The sequence below is a fragment of the Salmo salar genome, chromosome 05 (genome assembly GCF_965601325.2).
Source record: "Salmo salar chromosome 05, fSalSal1, whole genome shotgun sequence".
NCBI classification, from domain to species: domain Eukaryota; kingdom Metazoa; phylum Chordata; class Actinopteri; order Salmoniformes; family Salmonidae; genus Salmo; species Salmo salar.
In genome coordinates this window covers 2,718,839-2,727,500 of record NC_138295.1, presented here as the reverse complement: position 1 = coordinate 2,727,500, position 8,662 = coordinate 2,718,839, and the positions used below count along the sequence as shown (strand labels likewise).

Here is an 8,662-nt window from a genome sequence, read left to right as displayed (position 1 = left end):
ACACTCAGAGACTTAGGGTTACAGTAGTTTCAGGAAACCCAGAGGGACAGTATTGTAGACACTCTTCCCCCCCTAGTGTACTGAGAGAGTTAGGATTAGTTCCAGAAGCTAATACCAATACATACACAAACTATCCAGGTCAAATAGAGGAGAGGCGTTGTGCCGCGAGGTGTTGCTTCATCTGTTTTTTTGTAAACCACATTTGCTGTTTATTTGAGAAATCTGATATGGAAGGGAATTCCATGCAATAATGTCTCTATAATACTGTACGCTTTCTTGAATTTGTTCTGGATTTGGGGGACTGTGAAAAGACCCCTGGTGGCATGTCTGGTGGGATAAGTGTGTGTGTCAGTGCTGTGTGTAAGTTGACTATGGAAACCATTTGGGATTTTCAACACATTAATGTTTCTTATAAAAAGAACAAGTGATGCAGTCAGTCTCTCCTCAACTCTTAGCCAAGAGACACTGGCATGTATAGTATTTATATAAGCCCTCTGATTACAATGAAGAGCATTCATTATATCATTGATCTTGGCTTCATAATACAGTTTCTTCTTTTTGTTGAGTTTAGTCACATCATTTCTCAGTTCTCAGTAAGTCAGCCAGTCAGATGTACAGCCAGACTTATTAGCCACTCCTTTTGCCCCCATCTCTTTCAGCCATACAGTTTTTCATTTCCTCATCAATCCATCAATCCTTAACAGCTCTAACAGTCAGTTTCTTAACAGGTTCATGTTTATCAATCATTGGAAGAAGCAATTTTCATAAATTCATCAAGTGCAGCGTCTGGATGCTCCTCATTAATCACGTCAGACCATCAAATATTTTTTTAACCTCATCCACATAAGAGTCACAGTTAAATCTTTTGTATGATCTCTATTTTAGGCCCAGCTTTTGGAACTTTGTCTTTCCTGGATATAGCCACTATAATGTGATCACTGCATCCAATGGTTCTACAGCATTAGTAAAAATGTGATCAATACATGTGGATGATCTTGTTCCTGTAGTGTTTGTAAACACCCTGGTAGGTTGATTAATAACCTGAACCAGATTACAGGCACTGGTTACAGTGAGAAGCTTCCTCTTGAGCGGACAGCATGATGAAAACCAGTCGATATTCAGGTCCCCAAGAAAGTAAACCTCTCTGTTTACATCACATACACACTACCAAGCATTTCACACATATTATTTAGATACTGACTGTTAGCACTTGGTGGCCCATAGCAACACCCCCAATAGAAAAGGCTTTAGATGTGCCAAGTGAACCTGCAACCACAACACTTCAACAACACTTGACATAAGATCTTCTCTAAGTATTACAGGGATATGGCTCTGAATATATACAGCAACACCTCCCCCATAAGCATTCCTGTCTCTTCTATAGATGTTATATCCTTGTATTGCTACTGCTGTATCATCAAATGAATGATCTAAGTGAGTCTCAGAAATGGCTAATATATGAATGTTATCTGATGTTAGCAAGTTATTGATTTCATGAACCTTATTTTTAAGGCTACAGACATTAATATGGGCTATTTTCATCCCTTTCCTGGGTAGATTATCAGAGATGGACATAATACTGAAAAGAGCAAGCAAAGCAAGAGAAAAAACTGTACATTCAGCAGTCCATTAATCAATTGTTGTGTGTGTGTGTGTGTGTGTGTGTGTGTGTGTGTGTGTGTGTGTGTGTGTGTGTGTGTGTGTGTGTGTGTGTGTGTGTGTGTGTGTGTGTGTGTGTGTGCTGTGGGGTTGAAGCTACGAACTCATAGTCTTAGCTCTCTCATCCCTTCCAGGCTTCTGGGAGGGAGGGAGGGAGGGAGGTAGGGAGGGAGGGTGGACAATGAGCCTGTCATAGTGGATGTAAGCAATGTCCACACACGCTCTGGCAGCTTTCGTGGCTGGGATCAGTTCTTTCCTCTTCTGGCTCACAGCTTCAGGATAGTCCTCGTTGAGGAAGTTACACGTTCCTCTCAAGTTCTTGGCTCTTTCCAGAACAGCTACCTTGTCCTTGAACCTCAGGAACTTGACCACTGTCGGCCTTGGCCTGTCACCTGGGCCTGTCACCTGGGCCTGTCCCTTGGGCCTGTCACCTGGGCCTGTCCCCTGGGCCTGTCACCTGGGCCTGTCACCTGGGCCTGTCCCCTGGGCCTGTCACCTGGGCCTGTCACCTGGGCCTGTCCCCTGGGCCTGTCACCTGGGCCTGTCCCCTGGGCCTGTCACCTGGGCCTGTCCCCTGGGCCTGTCCCTTGGGCCTGTCCCTTGGGCCTGTCCCTTGGGCCTGTCACCTGGGCCTAACACCTGGGCCTGTCACCTGGGCCTGTCACCTGGGCCTGTCCCCTGGGCCTGTCACCTGGGCCTGTCACCTGGGCCTGTCCCCTGGGCCTGTCACCTGGGCCTGTCACCTGGGCCTGTCCCCTGGGCCTGTCACCTGGGCCTGTCACCTGGGCCTGTCCCCTGGGCCTGTCACCTGGGCCTGTCCCCTGGGCCTGTCACCTGGGCCTGTCCCCTGGGCCTGTCCCTTGGGCCTGTCCCCTGGGCCTGTCCCCTGGGCCTGTCCCCTGGGCCTGTCACCTGGGCCTGTCCCCTGGGCCTGTCACCTGGGCCTGTCCCCTGGGCCTGTCACCTGGGCCTGTCCCTTGGGCCTGTCACCTGGGCCTGTCCCTTGGGCCTGTCACCTGGGCCTGTCACCTGGGCCTGTCACCTGGGCCTGTCCCTTGGGCTTGTCACCTGGGCCTGTCCCCTGGGCCTGTCACCTGGGCCTGTCCCTTGGGCCTGTCACCTGGGCCTATCACCTGGCCTGGTGGTGGGTTTTCCAGTCCTGTGGCCGTGCTCCACCTCAATCTCTGTCTGCCTGACAAACTGTCTGACTGGTTGACTGACTGACAAACTGTCTGATTGGCTGTCTGCCTGACAAACTGTCTGACTGGCAGGTTGGTTGACTGACTGACAAACTGTCTGATTGGCTGTTTGACTGACAAACTGGCTGACTGCCTGGCTGTATGACTAGCTGACTGGCTGTGGGAATGACTGACTGGCTGACTGGCTAAAAACTGGCAGACTGGCTGGCTGCCGCTCCTCTCTATGGCATGATGATAGCCTCCTTCATAGACCACCAGGACTACCAGGACTACCAGGACTACCAGGACCACCAGGACTACCAGGACTACCAGGACTACCAGGACTACCAGGACTACCAGGACCACCAGGACCACCAGGACTACCAGGACCACCAGGACTACCAGGACTACCAGGACTACCAGGACCACCAGGACCACCAGGACTACCAGGACCACCAGGACCACCAGGACTACCAGGACCACCAGGACTACCAGGACTACCAGGACTACCAGGACTACCAGGACTACCAGGACCACCAGGACCACCAGGACTACCAGGACTACCAGGACTACCAGGACCACCAGGACTACCAGGACTACCAGGACTACCAGGACTACCAGGACTACCAGGACTACCAGGACTACCAGGACTACCAGGACCACCAGGACTACCAGGACCACCAGGACCACCAGGACTACCAGGACTACCAGGACTACCAGGACTACCAGGACTACCAGGACCACCAGGACCACCAGGACTACCAGGACTACCAGGACTATAATGACTACCAGGACTACCAGGACTACCAGGACTACCAGGACTACCAGGACTACCAGGACTACCAGGACCACCAGGACTACCAGGACCACCAGGACCACCAGGACTACCAGGACTACCAGGACTACCAGGACTACCAGGACTACCAGGACCACCAGGACCACCAGGACTACCAGGACTACCAGGACTATAATGACTACCAGGACTACCAGGACTACCAGGACTACCAGGACTACCAGGACTACCAGGACTACCAGGACCACCAGGACCACCAGGACTATAATGACTACCAGGACTACCAGGACTACCAGGACTACCAGGACCACCAGGACTACCAGGACTACCAGGACTACCAGGACTACCAGGACTACCAGGACCACCAGGACTACCAGGACTACCAGGACTACCAGGACTACCAGGACTACCAGGACTACCAGGACTACCAGGACTATAATGACTACCAGGACTACCAGGACTATAATGACTACCAGGACTACCAGGACTACCAGGACTATAATGACTACCAGGACCACCAGGACTATAATGACTACCAGGACTACCAGGACTATTGTGACTACCAGGACTACCAGGACTATAATGACTACCAGGACCACCAGGACTATAATGACCACCAGGACTACCAGGACTATAATGACTACCAGGACTACCAGGACTACCAGGACCACCAGGACTACCAGGACTACCAGGACTACCAGGACTACCAGGACCACCAGGACCACCAGGACTATAATGACTACCAGGACTACCAGGACTACCAGGACTACCAGGACTATAATGACTACCAGGACCACCAGGACTATAATGACCACCAGGACTACCAGGACTATAATGACTACCAGGACTACCAGGACCACCAGGACCACCAGGACTATAATGACTACCAGGACTACCAGGACTACCAGGACTACCAGGACTATAATGACTACCAGGACTACCAGGACTATAATGACTACCAGGACTACCAGGACTATAATGACTACCAGGACTACCAGGACTATAATGACTACCAGGACTACCAGGACTATAATGACTACCAGGACTATAATGACTACCAGGACTATAATGACTACCAGGACTACCAGGACCACCAGGACTATAATGACTACCAGGACCACCAGGACTATAATGACTACCAGGACTACCAGGACTACCAGGACTATAATGACTACCAGGACTACCAGGACTACCAGGACTACCAGGACCACCAGGACTACCAGGACCACCAGGACTACCAGGACTACCAGGACTATAATGACTACCAGGACTATAATGACTACCAGGACCACCAGGACTATTGTGACTACCAGGACTATTGTGACTACCAGGACTATAATGACTACCAGGACTATAATGACTACCAGGACTACCAGGACTATTGTGACTACCAGGACTATAATGACTACCAGGACTATAATGACTACCAGGACTACCAGGACTATTGTGACTACCAGACTATCAGGACTGCCAGGAATATCATAGTGATAGATCTGTATTTATCAAGGGTCAGGGAGGATAGATTACCAAGGACAGAGTACTGCTGGATAGTAAAAACATTGAGTGCCATGTCAGAAATATGAAATATTGGAGGAAAACCAATGACACACTTTTTAAACCGAAGGGTTCTGTTTAACATTCCTGCTTCAAGGAGGAAACAGGAAACAGGGTGAATGACCAGTAGATCAGGAAGTAGTCTGGTGTATCAACAGTGGAAGACTGCCTGATTGGTTTTACATGACTATTACTGTACAATAGAGAATATAACATGTAAATATCTGGTCGGTGCAGATCACTCCCAGCCCAGATGATACAACAATGGAATCAAAATACAGTCAGCTGCTGCAAAATCCCTTACAAATGGAGAAGTACTCACAAAATCCCTTTTAAATAGAGAAGTACTTATAAATCCCTTTAAAATGGAGTAGTACTTACAAAATTCCTTTTAAATAGAGAAGTACTTACAAATCCCTTTAAAATGGAGAAGTACTTACAAAATCCCTTTAAAATAGAGAAGTACTTATAAATCCCTTTAAAATGGAGTAGTACTTACAAAATCCCTTTAAAATAGAGAAGTACTTACAAAATCCCTTTAAAATAGAGAAGTACTTACAAATCCCTTTAAAATGGAGTAGTACTTACAAAATGCCTTTCAAATGGAGAAGTAGAAGATCTATTCTTGAACAATACTGAAATCCCTTCATATTTCTCAAAAGATTGATCTAAAATAATAAGAAAGTTATTTTGGGGGACAAGAACCAACCTCCGTGTTATTAGGCTTTCATTTATTAATGTAATAATGTATTAATGTAATAATGTATTCATGTATTAATTTAATAATGTATTCATGTAATAATGTATTCATGTATTCATGTAAAAATGTATTAATGTAATAATGTATTAATGTAATAATATATTAATGTAATAATGTAATAATGTAATAATGTAATAATGTATTAATGTAATAATGTAATCATGTAGAAGGATAACTTTATCCTATCCCAGGTATTCCTTGAAGAGGTGGGGTTTCAGGTGTCTCCGGAAGGTGGTGATTGACTCCGCTGTCCTGGCGTCGTGAGGGAGCTTGTTCCACCATTGGGGTGCCAGAGCAGCGAACAGTTTTGACTGGGCTGAGCGGGAACTGTGCTTCCTCAGAGGTAGGGGGGCCAGCAGGCCAGAGGTGGATGAACGCAGTGCCCTTGTTTGGGTGTAGGGACTGATCAGAGCCTGAAGGTACGGAGGTGCCGTTCCCCTCACAGCTCCGTAGGCAAGTACCATGGTCTTGTAGCAGATGCGAGCTTCCACTGGAAGCCAGTGGAGAGAGCGGAGGAGCGGGGTGACGTGAGAGAACTTGGGAAGGTTGAACACCAGACAGGCTGCGGCGTTCTGGATGAGTTGTAGGAGTTTAATGGCACAGGCAGGGAGCCCAGCCAACAGCGAATTGCAGTAATCCAGACGGGAGATGGCAAGTGCCTGGATTAGAAACTGCGCCGCTTCCTGTGTGAGGCAGGGTCGTACTCTGCGAATGTTGTAGAGCATGAACCTACAGGATCGGGTCACCGCCTTGATGTTAGCGGAGAACGACGGGGTGTTGTCCAGGGTCACACCAAGGCTCTTAGCACTCTGGGAGGAGGACACAATGGAGTTAGTCAACCGTGATGGCGAGATCATGGAACGGGCAGTCCTTCCCCGGGAGGAAGAGCAGCTCCGTCTTGCCGAGGCTCAGCTTGAGGTGGTGATCCGTCATCCACACTGATATGTCTGCCAGACATGCAGAGATGCGATTCACCACCTGGTTATCAGAAGGGGAAAGGAGAAGATTAATTGTGTGTCGTCTGCATAGCAATGATAGGAGAGACCATGTGAGGATATGACAGAGCCAAGTGACTTGGTGTATAGCGAGAATAGGAGAGGGCCTAGAACAGAGCCCTGGGGGACACCAGTGGTGAGAGCGCGTGGTGCAGAGACAGATTCTCGCCACGCCACCTGGTAGGAGCGACCTGTCAGGTAGGACGCAATCCAAGAGTGAGCCTCGCCGGAGATGCCCAACTCGGAGAGGGTGGAGAGGAGGATGTAATAATGTAATAATGTAATCATGTACTAATGTATTAATGTAATAAAGTAATGATGTAATGTATTAATGTAATAATGTAATAATGTATTAATGTGATAATGTATTAATGTAATAATGTATTAATGTGATCAGGTATTAATGTAATAATGTAATAATGATAATAATGTAATAATGTAATAATGTATTAATGTAATAATGTATTAATGTAATAATGTATTAATGTAATAATGTAATCATGTAATCATGTAATCATGTAATCATGTATTAATGTAATATAATCATGTAATCATGTATTCATGTAATCATGTATTAATGTGATAATGTATTAATGTGATAATGTATTAATGTATTAATGTGATAATGTATTAATGTGATAATGTATTAATGTGATAATGTATTAATATGATAATGTATTAATGTATTAATGTGATAATGTAATAATGTATTAATGTATTAATGTGATAATGTATTAATGTAATAATGTAATAATGTATTAATGTAATAATGTATTAATGTAATAATGTAATAATATATTAATGTAATAATGTAATAATGTAATAATGTATTAATGTATTAATGTAATAATGTAATAATATATTAATGTATTAATGTGATAATGTATTAATGTAATAATGTAATAATGTAATAATGTAATTGAGTAGATAAGTAAAAGTAGTAGGCTTTTCCAACCGGTGAAAACATTACACCCACAGTGTGCAGGGTGGCGCTGAGCTGTTGTGTTTTTCTTTGTGTTGAGTGCAGGGCTTGATTGGCTCACTTAAACTCACTTCCTGTGTTAAATCCCTCTCCGACATGGTGGCACTATATGTATGTGTGTGTCTACGTGTTTGTGTCTCTCAGAGGCGATGACAGTGGGTGGGAGGAATGTCACTTTCGCCCCCAAATCCAAACATGTTCTATTCCGCTTCACTTCGACTTCTAAGTGATCAGTCATCTGAGTGACTCTGTACCACACCGCTGCTTCCAGAGGGTCCTGTTGCCCAACTTGCTGCTCCTTGAGACCCATCCCTGAGTCTGGGAAAGCCAGCCCTTCAACCAGGGCTCTGTACTAGACCCCATGTACCCTCAGAGAACAGTGTGGTTTAGAATACTCCGCCCCGTAGCTCTGAAGCTATATAATACTGCAGGCCCAGACCATGTGGTACTAACTATCCCTCCAGGCCTCCAACCCAGCCTGCTCCTCAGAGAGCACTGTGGTCCGGGAGACAGGAAACAGCTTGAGAGGAGCCCAACAGTCAAGGCAATGAGAGGAGGGGGGAACAGGGGAAGAGGGGGGCAGAGGATGGTGGGGGGTGGGGGGGTGGGGGGGTGGGGGGGGGGATAGGAAAAGGGGGGATTTCCTCATACGGCTTAGACACTTTCAAAAGTATACAGCAGCAAGTCAAACCCACCACTCCTTTGTAATGTATCAGTAAAAACACAGTAGTCAGTTACTGA

General features: G+C 46.5%; 1 pseudogene; it reads left to right on the top strand.

Moving 5' to 3' along the window:
• The window catches only part of LOC145879485 (uncharacterized), a 9,627-nt pseudogene extending 4,739 nt beyond the window's left edge, over positions 1–4,888 (top strand).
• Positions 4,889–8,662: the final 3,774 nt, after the last annotated feature.